The following is a 14,900-nucleotide window of genomic DNA, read 5'->3' on the forward strand; positions in this document are numbered from 1 at the left end:
TTGGACACGACTGAGCAACTGAACTGAAACTGAAACCCTTTGTACTCTGTTAACTATAAAATACATAGTGGTTTTTCATTTGGCACTTGCCTTCTAATTTATACATTAGATTCTTGCCAAACTTTTTAATTTATTATTTAAAACTTTTTGAAAATACATCAATTATTTATGTTATTATAATGCTTTGAAAAGTTTTTTCGAACCCTAAATTATAAAATGTGTGTCTATGTTTTAGTCTAGTAATTGTACAGATTAACTTTTTATATCAGAAGAAATCCATCTAAGACTATTTTATATGAAGAGGGTTTTGAGTTAAAAAGAAACTCATCTTTTGTCTTTTTACTTCCCACAGAAAGAGCACACCTGCCCCTTGGTCCTGATGAGCAGGCAGCAATGAAGCTAGCTTGTTTTCACCAAAGGTAAGAAAAAATGTCCTGGAATTCACTCTAGGTCCTGGTGCAACAATGCTCACCAGCAACCCGGTCTCCTTGTTCTGTTTTGACTTCTTGTGACTGTCCGGCAATGAAGGACCATACTGTCGATGCTCATTATTTGTTGCCAGTTGGCTTTCTTCCCCCTCATTGTTATTTCATCTAAAGACACAGCACTGCTCATTAACACCACTGAATATTTGTTGCCCTCTAGTGGAATAATTTTGGAGAAGGAAATGGCAACCCACTCCAGTATTCTTGCCTGGAGAATCCCATGGACAGAGAAACCTTGCGGGCTGCAGTCCATGGGGTCACAAGAGTCGGACACTTCTGAGTGACTTTGACTTGACTTTGAGTGGAATAATAACCCCACCTGCTGCCCACAGCTAGTGAGCTAGTCTTGTCATCCCTCTGAATGCACCATGGGAAGACTGTCACCTCACATGTAAACTAGAAAATTGAGCTCTGTTAAGCCCTTTCGGAGTGTTTGTGGTTAGGAATGTGGCCCTCTATACCTGTTAATCAGCAGGTATGGCCACCTTTGGTCTGGCTCCTGTTCCCAAGATCAACAGAGAAGAGCCCAAGGGTGGTACTAGCAGATATTGGAAGGAAACATCCAGGAAAAGCCAAAACACTGAGCCAGATAAGAGACAATATTTGCTTGACCTTGGCCACATGCATTGTACTGCATTGTACTGTATGCTATGCTAAGTCGCTTCGGTCGTGTCTGACTCTGTGCGACCCCTGAGATGGCAGCCCACCAGGCTCCCCCGTCCCTGGGATTCTCCAGGCAAGAACACTGGAGTGGGTTGCCATTTCCTTCTCCAATGCATGAAAGTGAAAAGTGAAAGGGAAGTCGCTCAGTCGTGTCCAACCCTTAGCAACCCCATGGACTGCAGCCTACCAGGCTCCTCTGTCCATGGGATTTTCCAGGCAAGAGTACTGGAGTGGGTTGCCATTGCCTTCTCCCAATATTGGTTTTTATTAGCATTCTTGAAATGACAAAATCATAGAGATAGAAAACAGTGGTTGTCAGAGGTTAGGTATGGGGGCTATGCTACTATAAAGGAGTCACACAAGGGAGCTCTGTTTTTTCTTCTTCTAAAAGGTAAGTGACCTCCAACAGAACTTATTGGGATCAGACCCCTCCTGGCAGAGCTGCGGCATAGCTTGGGGTGCCACAGAGAGCCAAGGCATGAGCAACACCCTGCTGAGTCATGGGGTGATGTTGCTTTCCCAGCAGGTCTGAGGGCAGAGCACTGTGTCAAAGAGATTGTTCTCAAGCCTTAAGATCTCATGGAGTTTGCCTTGCTAAGTTTTAACATTGTGTGAGACCTGTCACTCCTTTATTCTTTACTATGTCTTCTTTTTGGAATGGAAAATATCTATCCTATGCCTGTTTCATTTAGAATCACATAACTTGTTTGGTTTTACAGGTCAGAGCGAGAGAGAAATTTTGCTCAGGATTAATTATAGGGAGTTCCTGTTTTTTAAAAAAAAAATTATTTTATTTATTTTTCGTTGCACTGGGTCTCCGTTGCTTTGCATGGGCTTTTTCTCCAGTTGCGGTGAGCAAGGCCTACACTTCGTTGTGGTGCTTGAGGATCTCATTGCAGCGGCTTGTCTAATTGTGGAGCACAGGCTCTAGGTGTGCGGGCTTCAGTAGTTGCAGCACGTGGGCTCAGTAGTTGTGACACACCGGCTTAGTTGCTCAGTGGCATGTGGAATCCTACCGGATCAGGGATCTAACCAGTGTCCCCTGCATTGGCAGGCATATTCTCATCCACTGTACCACCAAAGAAGTCTAGGAGTTCCTTTTTAATGGTGGAACATTTTGGTGTCTTGATCATGGTTGTGGTAACATGAATCTATTTATGTAGTGAAATTGCATAGAACTGCACACACACATATACACAAACACATACAAGTTCTTGTAAAGACTGGTGACATCTAAATAAGCTGTGTAGTCCTGGATTTGATATTATACTATAGTTATATAAGATGTTACTATTGGAGGAAGCTGGATGAAGGGTACATGTGACATCTCTGTACTATTATATTTTTGTAACTTCCTGAGACCCTATGATTATTTCAAAATAACTTTTTGAAAATCTATGGAAAAGGTCCTTCTAATGAATAATGATATTTTTGAGTAGTGATTTCCAGCTTTGTAAATGAGAAGGGATAGTTTTTCTACAGTGTGATGCAGAAGATAAACCAGATACCACAGCATCTGCAGAATACAGAAAGCACTGAGCTTTCCCCAGTATCCCGAATGCCTGAAAAACAGGTTCAACTCCAAGACTAGAAGCCAGAGAACCTTAAGTATTCAGTTCACTTTTTTACATCATGTGGGTTATGAACTGAATAAGTGTCCCCCCCCCCCATATTTGTATGTTAAAACTCTAACCCCCAATGTAATAGTATTTGGAAGTAGGGTCTTTGAGAGATAATTAGGTTAGATGAAGTCTTGAGGATGGAGCTCCCATAATGGGATTAATGTCTTTTTAGAAAGAAGAAGAGAAACCAGAGTGCTACCCAACCCCCTGCCATGTAAGGACACATCAGGAAGGCGGCCATCCACAAGCCAAGAAAAGGGACCTTGCTAAGGAATCCTATTGGCCAGCACCTTCACCTTGGACTTCACAGCCTCCAGACTGTGAGAAATAAATTCCTGTAGTTTAAGCCACTCAGTCTGTGGTATTTTGTTACAGCAGCCTGGGCAGACTAATACAATCTGGGAAACCCTCCTGAAATCCCTAGCATAAATAAGTGATTTTTTTCCTTACTTCTCCCATAAGACTGTGTTCTTTACTACCACATACACTGTGATGGGATTTCTTTCTTTACATGTCTAATATTCTGCTGGATTGAAAACAAGAGAGGATTCCACTCATCTTCCTCCCTCCATGATATAGCATGGCTGAAGAGTGTACGTCCTGTCTTAGTCCCTTCAGGCCACTGTAAGTAATACCACAGCCTGGGTGGCTTTATAAAGAACAGACATTTATTTCTTACGGTTGTGGAGGCTGGGAAGTTGAAGGTCAAGTGCCAGCAGAATCAGTGTCTGTTGGGAGCCCACTTCCCAGAAGGTTGTTTTTATGCTGTAACTTCACATAGCAGAAGGGATAAGGAGATCTCTGGGGCCTCTTTTATATCAGTACTAATCCCATCCATGAGGACTCCCTCCTCCTGGCCTAATCAATACCCAATGGCCCCATCTCCTAAGACAGTCACCTTGAGGGATAGGACTTTAACATGTGAATTTGGGAAGGGACACAAACATGTAGTCTATCAGTTCAGTTCAGATCAGTCGCTCAGTCGTGTCCGACTCTTTGCAACCCCATGAATCACAGCACGCCAGGCCTCACTGTCCATCACCAACTCCCGGAATTCACTCAGACTCACGTCCATCGAGTCAGTGATGCCATCCAGCCATCTCATCCTCTGTCGTCCCCTTCTCCTCCTGCCCCCAATCCCTCCCAGCATCAGAGTCTTTTCCAATGAGTCAACTCTTTGCATGAGGTGGCCAAAGTACTGGAGTTTCAGCTTTAGCATCATTCCTTCCAAATCCCAGGGCTGATCTCCTTCAAAGAATGGACTGGTTGGATCTCCTTGCAGTCCAAAGGACTCTCAAGAGTCTTCTCCAACACCACAGTTCAAAAGCATCAATTCTTCGGTGCTCAGCTTTCTTCACAGTCCAACTCTCACATCCGTACATGACCACTGGAAAAAGCGTAGCCTTGACTAGACAGACCTTTGTTGGCAAAGTAATGTCTCTGCTTTTCAATATGCTATCTTCTGCTGCTGCTGCTAAGTCAGTTCAGTCGTGTCTGACTCTGTGCAACCCCAGAGACGGCAGCCCACCAGGCTCCGATGTTCCTGGAATTCTCCAGGCAAGAACGCTGGGGTGGGTTGCCATTTCCTTCTCCAATGCACGAAAGTGAAAAGTGAAAGTGAAGTCGCTTAGCAGTGTCAGACTCTTCCCAACCGCATGGACTGCAGCCCACCAAGCTCTTCGTCCATGGGATTCTCCAGGCAAGAACACTGGAGTGGGTTGCCATTTCCTTCTCCAAATATGCTATCTAGGTTGGTCATAACTTTCCTTCCAAGGAGTAAGTGTCTTTTAATTTCATGGCTACAGTCACCATCTGCAGTGATTTTGGAGCCCAAAAAAATAAAGTCTGACACTGTTTCCACTGTAGTCTACAGAAAGTACTAATAAAATCTGGAAGAAAGCAAAAGTCTAGGACAAGCTGCTTTACCTCTAAGGAGATAATATGGTTGGTTTAATACCATGTCTTGGGCCTACTGAGCTGAAAGGGAGTCTAGGAAATATAGTCTGTACCTGAGAGACATTAGTGTTGTTAGTTGCTCAGTTGTGTCTTTGTGACTCTTTGGGACTTTTTGTGATCCCGTGGACTGTAGCCCACCAGGCTCCTCTGTCCATGAGATTTCCCAAGCAAGAATACTAGAGTGGGTTGCCATTTCTTTTTCCAAGGGGATCTTTCTGACCCAGGGATTGAACGTGGGTCTCCTATATTGCAGGCTTTACCATCTGAGCCACCAGGGAAGAGAGGCATTATGTCCAGCTCAAATTTTATAGATTCTGTTCTAGATGAACATGTCATAACACATAACTATGCATTTCTCTACAACATTTGAAAAGCATCGAAGTATATTTACTCAGTAACATATTTAATTGTGAAAGTGAAAGTGAAGTAGCTCAGTCGTGTCCGACTCTTTGCGACCCCATGGACTGCAGCCTACCAGGCTTCTCCGTCCATGGGATTCTCCAGGCAAGAATACTGGAGTGGGTTGCCATTTCCTTCTCCAGGAGATCTTCCCAACCCAGGGAATGAACCCAGGTCTCCCGCATTGTAGGCAGACGCTTTACCGTCTGAGCCACCAGGGAAGTCCAAGTGTAAGCCTATGTTTGAATTCAGTTCCTAGCTCTACAACTTATACGTATGTTGATCTTGAATCTAAACTTCAGTTGTTTTTCATCTTCAAATGGTTATGCTGACCCCTTGCAGGACTGCTTTGTGACAATTGAGATAATTAAGTGTGATAATTAAATACATCATGACAATTACATGTGATGTAAGTTGCTTATCAGAGATTCTGTGCTCAGAAATGGTATTTATTATTGGTAGGGGGTCACATTTCACTGTAATCTTTTAAAATGTTAACTAGATTTCCTTATTTGTAAAACCATTCCTGTGGCAAACAGATAACCTGTGTTGATTGACAAAACTTGTATTTTTGGCTTGCGAGTTTTAGTAGAAGGTTGAGGGTTAAATCCCTCAAACCAATGCATAAAAAACAACTAATTCACATGTCAGTTATGGATGCAAAACCAAATATGCCAGCAATCACTATATTTCACATACAGTAAAGACAGCCACATTTGAGAAATATTTTCTGGTAATTTTCAAAGCCTAATATATTCTTAGATTTTATCTATTTGAATATATAAAAGAAGGAGAGAATATATTCTGGGAAATTTTTAAGCTCTGCATTAATCATGTTGATGACTTTGCATTCTGCACTTTTGTAAATATATGAGGTGGATAAAAAGGAAGGAAAAATATGTACATGTTTAGCATATAACCTATAAATCAGGAAACAAAGAACTGTTATAATATAGTAATGCACATGTGATTAGTGTTTTAGTTAAAATGTGTATTTCTAGATTTAAATAAGAACTCTGATTTTTTTTAAATAAAAAATCTGTTTTATTTATCACACTTAAGTAAGGTTAAAATCTGGCATATGTACAATGCAGTAGATAAGAGATGAGAAATAGGTTATATGCTGCATTCTGATCAATGGGTAGTTGTGACCTGTTGGGTTGTGTTGGTAATGATTCTGAAGTCATGTTTGGCATGAATGGGAAGGAGGTCTGGAATTAATTAGTGATGTCTGTTACGGGCATTGCAGGACAAGCATAGGCATTCATTTGGGTTCCTGTCACCTTGCATTATAATACAGGCTGGATCGCCAGTGATTGGTAGGGTGCCTAGAACAAATGTGCTGATTGTCAGTTTGATGAGTGAACAAATTAATGCTCTCTTAGTGATTTCATGCTTCCCAAATAACTTATTATGATTTGACTTTTTAAAAAAGACTATATCTTTGGAGAAGTATTAAGTTCATGGCAAAATTGAAAAGAAGATACAGAGATTTCTCATATACATTCTGCCCCCACACACATGCACGGTGTCCCTCTTTTGAATTCCTGAACCCAATTTCAACATGTGTGTGTGTGTGTGTAGGCTTTCTCACACCAACAAGCAGTTCTTGGATGCCAGCACAGGTCCAAGATTTCAACTCAATTCTAATGCCATCTACTTGGAGCTAAAACCAGATACCACAGGTAAAGGGCTCAATCCCCCAAGACTTCCCTCTACTTCAGACACCAGTCCCAAGTCCAAGTTGTTTTCTGTGCTTCTGGCCGACTGGCTATAAATCAGAGATTTCCACAACCCTCTCCTCAGCTGATTAATTTTCTTATTAAACTTATTAAACCACCTATTTATTATAAAAGGATATTAAAGGATACAAATCAACAGCTAGATGAAGAGGTGCATAGGGCAAGACATGGGAAAAGTGAAAGAATTCCCGTGTTTTCTCCAGCGTGCTACTCTTCACGTGTTCACCAACCAGGAAGCTCTCTGAACTCTATCCTTTTGGGTTTTTATGAAGGCTTCATTACATAGCCATGATTGAGTAAATCATTGGCCATCAGTGATTGATTCAACTTCCAGCCAGTGTTTTTCAAAGTGACCCTGTCATTTTGCATTCCTACCAGCAATGATTGAGAGTTCCTGTTGCTCCACAGCCTCACCAGTATTTGCTGTTGTCCATGTTCAGGGTTTTGGCCATTCTAATAGGTGATAATAGTATCATGTTGTTTTAATATGTATTTACCTGATCATGCATGATGTGGGACATCTTTTCATATGCTTATTTCTCATCTGTATATCTTCTTTAATGAGGTGTCTGTTCATATCTATGGCCCATTTATGATTGTGTTGTGAACTTTCTTGCCGAGTTTTAAGAAGATTTTTGTTGTTGTTGTTGTTGTTGGATAATAGTTCTTTATCAGATGTGCAAAATAACAAGTATTTTTAATTCTACACACTTTTCCTGGACCTGGTGCCATAGATTGAAATGCTATCTATGAAATTTGGGGGACTTATTTTATTGCATCACTAACCCAGCTACTATACTGATAATAGATCAGTCTCTTTATTCCCCGCCATCTCCCACTTTAAAGACAATGAACTGTAAGGGAAGTCTTCTAGGGAGCTTTCTGATAAAAATAAGGAAATCTTCTTGGGCCCATATCTTCTCTTCCCTTTTCATTCATCCTTTGAACTTAGACGTGATGTCTGGATCTATGGCAGCTAGTTAAAAGAGACATTAAAAAATGTCTTAAAGGAGACATTAAAAAACAAGCCATTTAGGAATAGGAGAACAGAAACCTAAAAAGAAGCAAGATTTTGATAGCATTTTTGAGCCACTAAACTAGTGCTTGAAGCTGCCACCTCTAATTGTTTTTCATGTAAGAAAAATAAACCTGTGTCTTACAAGCTACTATTAGTCATATTTTCTGTTATTTCAGTGTTAACAGCCTTCATAAGACATAAAATCCAGTGTTTATTACCTTGATTGTGGTGATGGTAACACAAGTGTGTACAATACATATGTTAAACTCACAAAAGTATGTATATTAACTATGTGCAGTTTTTGTGTACTAATTATACTTCAATAAAGCTAGGGAGGAAAATGATATAAAATCCCAGTTGCTCCCCTGAACTCTAGAACTCAGCTGTCTAACATCTGCACTTGGATGTCTCAGAAATACTTCAAATCCAGCAAGCCCAGGATGGGTGTCATCAATCTCTCCCTGTAAGACTGCTCTTCCTCTTGTATCCTCTTGGTAGTAATTGGCACTACCATCTCTGGAAACTTTGGTGCCATTTTTGCTGTCTGTCTCCCATTTCCTCACTCCTACATCAAGATGAATAAGAATTGCTGATACTACCTCCTAAATATCTTCAACATTTGTCACCTCATCCCTACTTCTGCTAGCTTATTTTAGAACTTTTTATTGTATTTTTAAAATGTGGAGTATAATGAATATACAGACAAGGGAATATCAACACATGTGCAATACATTCTTAAGAAGCAAATACCTGTTTCCCATTCCCTTCTCCAATGTATTGCATGTGTGATAGCCTGAGTACTATTTCATAACAATGAGAAAGGAAAAAAAGAGTAAGATTAAGCTGTTGCCTATTTTAATGTTTCACAAGCATCCCATTGTGCCCAGAATCAAATTAAAACTTTTTTTCAATAATAGAACTATTTTATTAAACATATGAACGTACAACATGCGTTTCTTTCTTTCCTCTGCCCCAGGAAGCCAGCGCTCTAGAACCCCGTGTTTATAAAAACACACTTTGGCAGCTACTATGACAAGGTGAAAAAAGTGCAATTCCGAAAGTAACAACACATAACCAAAGTGGGGAACAAAAAAAGGCAGAGTTGAGTGGGCCCAGTGCTGCTCATCTTCTCTCAAGAGGAAACAGTTTAAGAATAGAAACTCTTGAGCATTATTTAAGCAGTACTGCCCAACTCTCTTGGTAGCATCTCTGTTTCAATTCCATTTATCTTGATGTTGTAACTAACTAATCTGTTACTTCTTTAAGAAATTCTGCCCTGGTTTATATCCTTTTCGGTGGCCCATATCCCTTTGAACTTCAAAAACACAGAAGTTGCTCAGTCGTGTCTGACTCTTTGCGACCCCATGGATTGTAGCCCACCAGGCTCCTCAGTCCATGGGATTTTCCAGGCATGAATACTGGAGTGGGTTGCCGTTTCCTTCTCCAAAATTAAAAGTTTTAAACATTCCTTACAATGCAATTCTTGGACTCTGCTCTGGTCAATTTCTCCTGCCTTGTCTCTGAAGTGACTTTGCGATCTGCTTAGCACCTTTCACTTAGCTGTTTAACAAAAAGAACGTAACAAACTTGGCTTTATTTTATATCCTCCACCAGACTCTGACCTCCACCAGGCTGGGGATAATATCTAATCAACTACTATATACCTACTGCCTAGTACTGCCTTGCCCAGTTAATCATTCACAAAATATAGGGAGAATCTGAATGGGAATATTCCAACCTTCTGAACAATTAGGTCTCTATAAATGCCTTTATACTTTAAAATTGCTTATTAAATACTAAGCTAATGTAATAATTCATCCCCATTATACAAAAAAGTAAAATACAGAAGTATATAAAGAAAAAACATCATATTCACGGAATCTGGAAATTATAGCAAGATAGCTTCTTAGAACATATTAGACATTCTGTTTACCATAGACTCATTGGCTCACAATATATACCATTCTCCAAATTCCATTTTTCCCATTCACAAAATATCTTAAAGATACTCCTTTTTAATTGGCACAGAATATTTCATGTTTCATATGGACAATAGTCTAACTTAATTATTTTCTTGTTGATAAGAATTTGAGTTTCTAATTATGAATTATTGCACAAAGATAACACAGTTGTTAAAACAACAGACTCTAGTATAACAATATTAAAGTATACTGAAGCAAATACTGAAGTATTTGCTCCATAGAAATTTACATTGTAGCTAATTGTTTACATGTCTGACTAGCCTAATTGTTTACCTGAATATAAGTACTGTCTCATTTGTTTTTGTGGCCTTCAGAGCTTCTTTTACATAGAGAGTAAAATTGTGATATAGTGTTCAGAGACTGTAATCAGATGGTTGGGGCTTCCCTGGTGGCTTCATGGTAAATAATCCACCTGCCAATCCTAGAGACTCAGGTTCGATCCCTGATTGGGAAGATCCCCTGGAGAAGGAAATGGCAACCCACTCCAATATTTTTGCCTGGGAAATCCCATGGAGAGAGGAGCCTGGTGGGCTACAGTCCATGGAGCCACAAAACAAGTCGGACACAACTTAGTGACTAAACAACAACAATCAGATGGTTGGTCGCATGCAAATAACAGAATTTATTATTTTCAACTTATGTCTCTCTTAACTTATAGCTCCCTTTACCTGCCTTTAGGTATCTAAAGGATCATGACACTCCATGGACTTTTTCCTCCCACTGTTCCAAATAGGTCAACCACATACTAGTTCTGGGATATCAATAATTTTTTTTATTTAAAAAATGAATGTAGATTTACAAAAAAAGTTGAAAAAATAGTATATACAGAGTTCGTATATATCCTTCATCCAGCTTCCCCTAATACTGACATCATACATAATCATGATATATTTATAAAGAGTAAGAAATTGACCCTGGTACAGTATTCTTAACTCTAGACTTTAACTCATTTCACCAGTTTTCCACTAAGGGCCTTTTTTTATTTCATCACAAAAAAGGAGAGACAGCAGCCCATTATGATCATTAGTCAGCCTTAACATTATTTTTTCAAGAGATACCCTAAGATGCACATTAGTAAATGTTAATTATGGACCTTACTTCACAGAAGAAATATGTTATCTATTCTTCCTTCTAGTCATAACAATGAAATGAAAAAAAAAAAAAAACTATTTATGCACTGTGCTTAGTCATTCAGTTGTGTCCAACTCTGTGACTCCATGGACTGTAGCCCTCCAGGCTCCTGCCTCCATGGAGTTTTTCAGACAAGAAGACTGGAGTGGGTTGCCATTTCCTTCTCCAGGGGCTCATCCCAACCCAGGGATCGAACCTGAGTCTCCTCTATCTCCTTCCTGCTTGCAGATGGATTCTTTGACCTGCTGAGACATCAGGGACACTAAATGGATATAAACTTTAGATTATCTCTAAACAAAAGTATATTTTAAAATAGGCTACTCTTGCATATTTGTATGTATTAGTCTCTATGGATTATATACAAAGTTATTGTTTGCTTTCTTGAAACAGTGCTTTGCCATATGACAAATACTTGAATAATTGCATTGTGTAATGCTGAAAGTTTTTATAATCCACTGCAGCAGGTCTTTCTTTCATACAGTTGGTCATCAGTGTAAATAGTGCATGTTTTCTTCATTCTTCTAATTTGGACCCCCATCACTGTATTTCTTAGATAAATGAAAGAACTTATGGGGAGCAGAAGATTTCACTCTGAAGTATGCCTCTTTGGCATAAAGATGATCTTAGACTGATTATTTTCAAGAAATAGCACAGGAGAAATTCTGAAAATCAAGTAAAAATTACCCTTTTGTAAGAAGCACTTACATATATATATATAGGGAAAATCACCATTTGTAAACTTGTCTTCCTCTCTCTTCCAAGGAGAGGAAAGTGATTAAATCTTTCAAAACACTTAGCAATGGAGAAAGCAGCAATTTAATTCTGCATCACAACTTTATCCTTGTTTACTGTGCCTTTCCTGGTCACCTCCCAAAACTGACTTCCTACCCAACCGACAGTTTTTTATCTTTAATTTGAAATGGTATTGAAATGGTTGACTTGGGCCATTTGGGGAGTTACTCCATTTTTCCTGGGTATCTCCCATGTATATAGGAGATATACGTGTTATTAACCTTTTATTTCTTATTCTCCTTTTAAAATGTCTTTTGTTATAGGGGGCCTCAGCCTAGAAGGGTAGAGAGAAAATTATTTTTCCTCCCCTATGATCTTTACACATTTTAAAACTCATTTTCTCTGTGGCCTCTGTGATATTTCATGCAGAGGTCAACTATGAAGTACTTATTGGAAATTTTAGTAAAACTAATGAGTCCATATTTATTTCTACTACTGTTAATTTAGTATTAATAGATTTGTTCCCTATATGTTTTACATTGCAGTAGTAGAAGTGAATTTTAATAATTCTTGTTGTTGTTCAGTCACTAAGTCATATCCGACTCTTTGCGACCCCATAGACTGCAGCATGCCAAGCTTCCCTGTCCTCCAGTATCTCTATCTCATATATATATATATATATATATATATATATATATATATATATATCAATGTGGAATTCTACCATTGAAAAAATGTCAGAAGCATGGGGAAAATGAAACTGGATATCTCACAGATCCAGGTGTCCCGGGTGGCACTAGCAGTAAAGAACCCGTCTGCCAATGCTGGAGTTATAAGAGGCACATGTGCAATACCTGGGTCGGGAAGATCCCCAGGAGGAGGGCATGGCACCCCACTCCAGTATTTTTGCCTGGAGAATCCCATGGACAGAGGAGCCTGGCGGGCTACAGTCTATGGGGTCACATAGAATCAGACACGACAGAAGCAACTGAGCATGCACGCACGCATCTCACAGATCAAGAAATGGGTTATATTTGATGGTAAGAGTTTGAGTTTATTTTTATGGTGAATCATTGTTGTTGTTCAGTCGCTAAGTCATCTTTGACTCTTTGTGACCACATGAACTACAGCACGCCAGACTTGCCTGTCCTTCACTTTCTCCTGGAGTTTGCTCAAACTCATGTCCATTGAGTCAGTAAATGCTATCTAACCATCTCATCCTCTATTGACCCCTTTCTCCTTTTGCTTTCAGTCTTTCCCAGCATCAGGGTCTCTTCCAAAGAGTCAGCTCTTCACATCAGGTGGCCACAGTATTGGAGCTTCAGCTTCAGCATCAGTCCTCCAATGAATATTCAGGACTGATTTCCTTTAGGATGGACTGGTTTGATCTCCTTGCAGCCCAAGGGACTCTCAAGAGTCTTCTCCAGCACCACAGTTCAAAAGCATGGGAATTCTTCAGCACTCAGCCTTCTTTGTGGTCCAGCTCTCATGGCTGCTGGAAAAACCATATCTTTGTACTTACTTTTGTCAGTAAAGTGATGCTTCTGTTTTTTAATATGCTGTCTAGGTTTGTCATAGTTTGTTTTTTAATATGCTGTCTAGGTTTGTCATAGTTTTCCTTACAAAGAGCAAGTGTCTTTTAATTTCATGGCTGTAGTCACCATCTGCTGTGATTTTGGAGCCTAAGAGAAGAAAATCTGTCACTGATTCCACTTTTTCCCCATCTATTTGCCATGAAGTGATGGGACTGGATGCCATGATCTTAGTTTTTTGAATGTTGAGTTTTAAGCCAACTTTTTCACTCTCCTCTTTGACCCTCATCAAGAGGCTCTTCAGTTCTTCTTCATTTTCTCCCATTAGAGTAGTATTATCTACATATCTGAGACTGTTGATATTTCTCCCGGCAATCTTGATTCTAGTTTGTTATTCCTTCAACCCAGCATTTCTCATGATGTACTCTGTATATAAGTTAAATAAGCAGGGCGACAGTATAGAACCTTGACGTATTCCTTTCTCAATTTTGAACCAGTCCATTGTTCCATTTCCAGTTCTAACTGCTGCTTCTTGACCTGCATACAGGTTTCTCAGAAGGCAGTTAAGGTGCTCTGGTATTTCCATCTCTTTAAGAACTTTCCAGTTGTTGTGATCCACACTGTCAAAGACTTTAGCATAGTCAATGAAGCAGAAGTAGATGTTTCTCTGGAACCCCCTTGCTTTCTTCATGATACAACGAATGTTCACAATTTGATCTCTGGTTCTTCTGCCTCTTTGAAACCCAGCTTGTACATCTGAAAGTTCTCAATTCACATACTGTTGAAGACTAGCTTGAAGGATTTTGAGCATTACCTTGTTAGCATGTGAAATGAGCACACTTGTACGATAGTTTGAATTCTTTGCCATTGCCTTCCTTTGACATTTGAATGAAAAGTGACCTTTTCCAGTCCTTTGGCCACTGCTGAGTTTTCCAAATTTGCTGACATATTGAGTGCAGCACTTTAGCAGTAGCATTTTTTTTTTAAATAGCTCAACTGGAATTCCATCACCTGCACCAACTTTGTTGGTAGTAATGCTTCCTAAGGCCCACTTGACTTCACACTCCAGGATGCCTGGTTCTAGGTGAGTGACCATACCATCGTGGTTATCCAAGTCATGGTGATTGAAAAATTTAAATTGTTTTTAGATGAAGAGCAAGAGGAGCAGAGTATTTTTAAGAATCAACTCACCCTAAATTGAACTGGTAAATATATATATCATACTGTGTGTCAACTACAAATTGGCACTTGCCATGGGCACTTGCCATCTACAAGGATTAAGTCAGGTGCTGATGCAGCTGCTAACCTTCAAAACCCCCTGAAGGAGTTCAAGGTAGAGAGCAGAAATGAAGCACTCTGTGCTCCAGGAAAACTATCAGGACAAGTCTTCAGGTAGTCAGGTATTCTCAGGAGCTGATTTTATGAGCCCATCTCTTATATCTCCTCATATCTAGGAAAGCACTAACATCCTTCATGGTGACAGTTGTTTCTCGTGACTAGCAGAAGCTTCCCGAGACCAGTGGAAACCTTCTACTAAAAAATGTGTGCTTGATTGCATGTATTCTCCTTTTACCAAAATCACGTGTATACTATCCTTCCCCCCTTCTTCTTTGGAGCAGTCTCTCAGAGCCATCTGAG

At 39.8% G+C, this 14,900-nt stretch overlaps 1 long non-coding RNA gene across 1 annotated transcript in view; it reads left to right on the forward strand.

The window, feature by feature from the left end:
* The first annotated feature begins 355 nt into the window (after nt 1–355).
* LOC138986442 (uncharacterized) overlaps nt 356–14,900 on the forward strand; it is a 58,244-nt gene continuing 43,699 nt past the window's right edge. Inside the window, exon 1 of the long non-coding RNA XR_011463286.1 lies at nt 356–419. This is a non-coding gene — a long non-coding RNA (uncharacterized lncRNA). The remainder of the gene's footprint in view (nt 420–14,900) is intronic.

Source organism: Bos mutus, chromosome X (assembly GCF_027580195.1).
Source record: "Bos mutus isolate GX-2022 chromosome X, NWIPB_WYAK_1.1, whole genome shotgun sequence".
NCBI lineage: Eukaryota > Metazoa > Chordata > Mammalia > Artiodactyla > Bovidae > Bos > Bos mutus.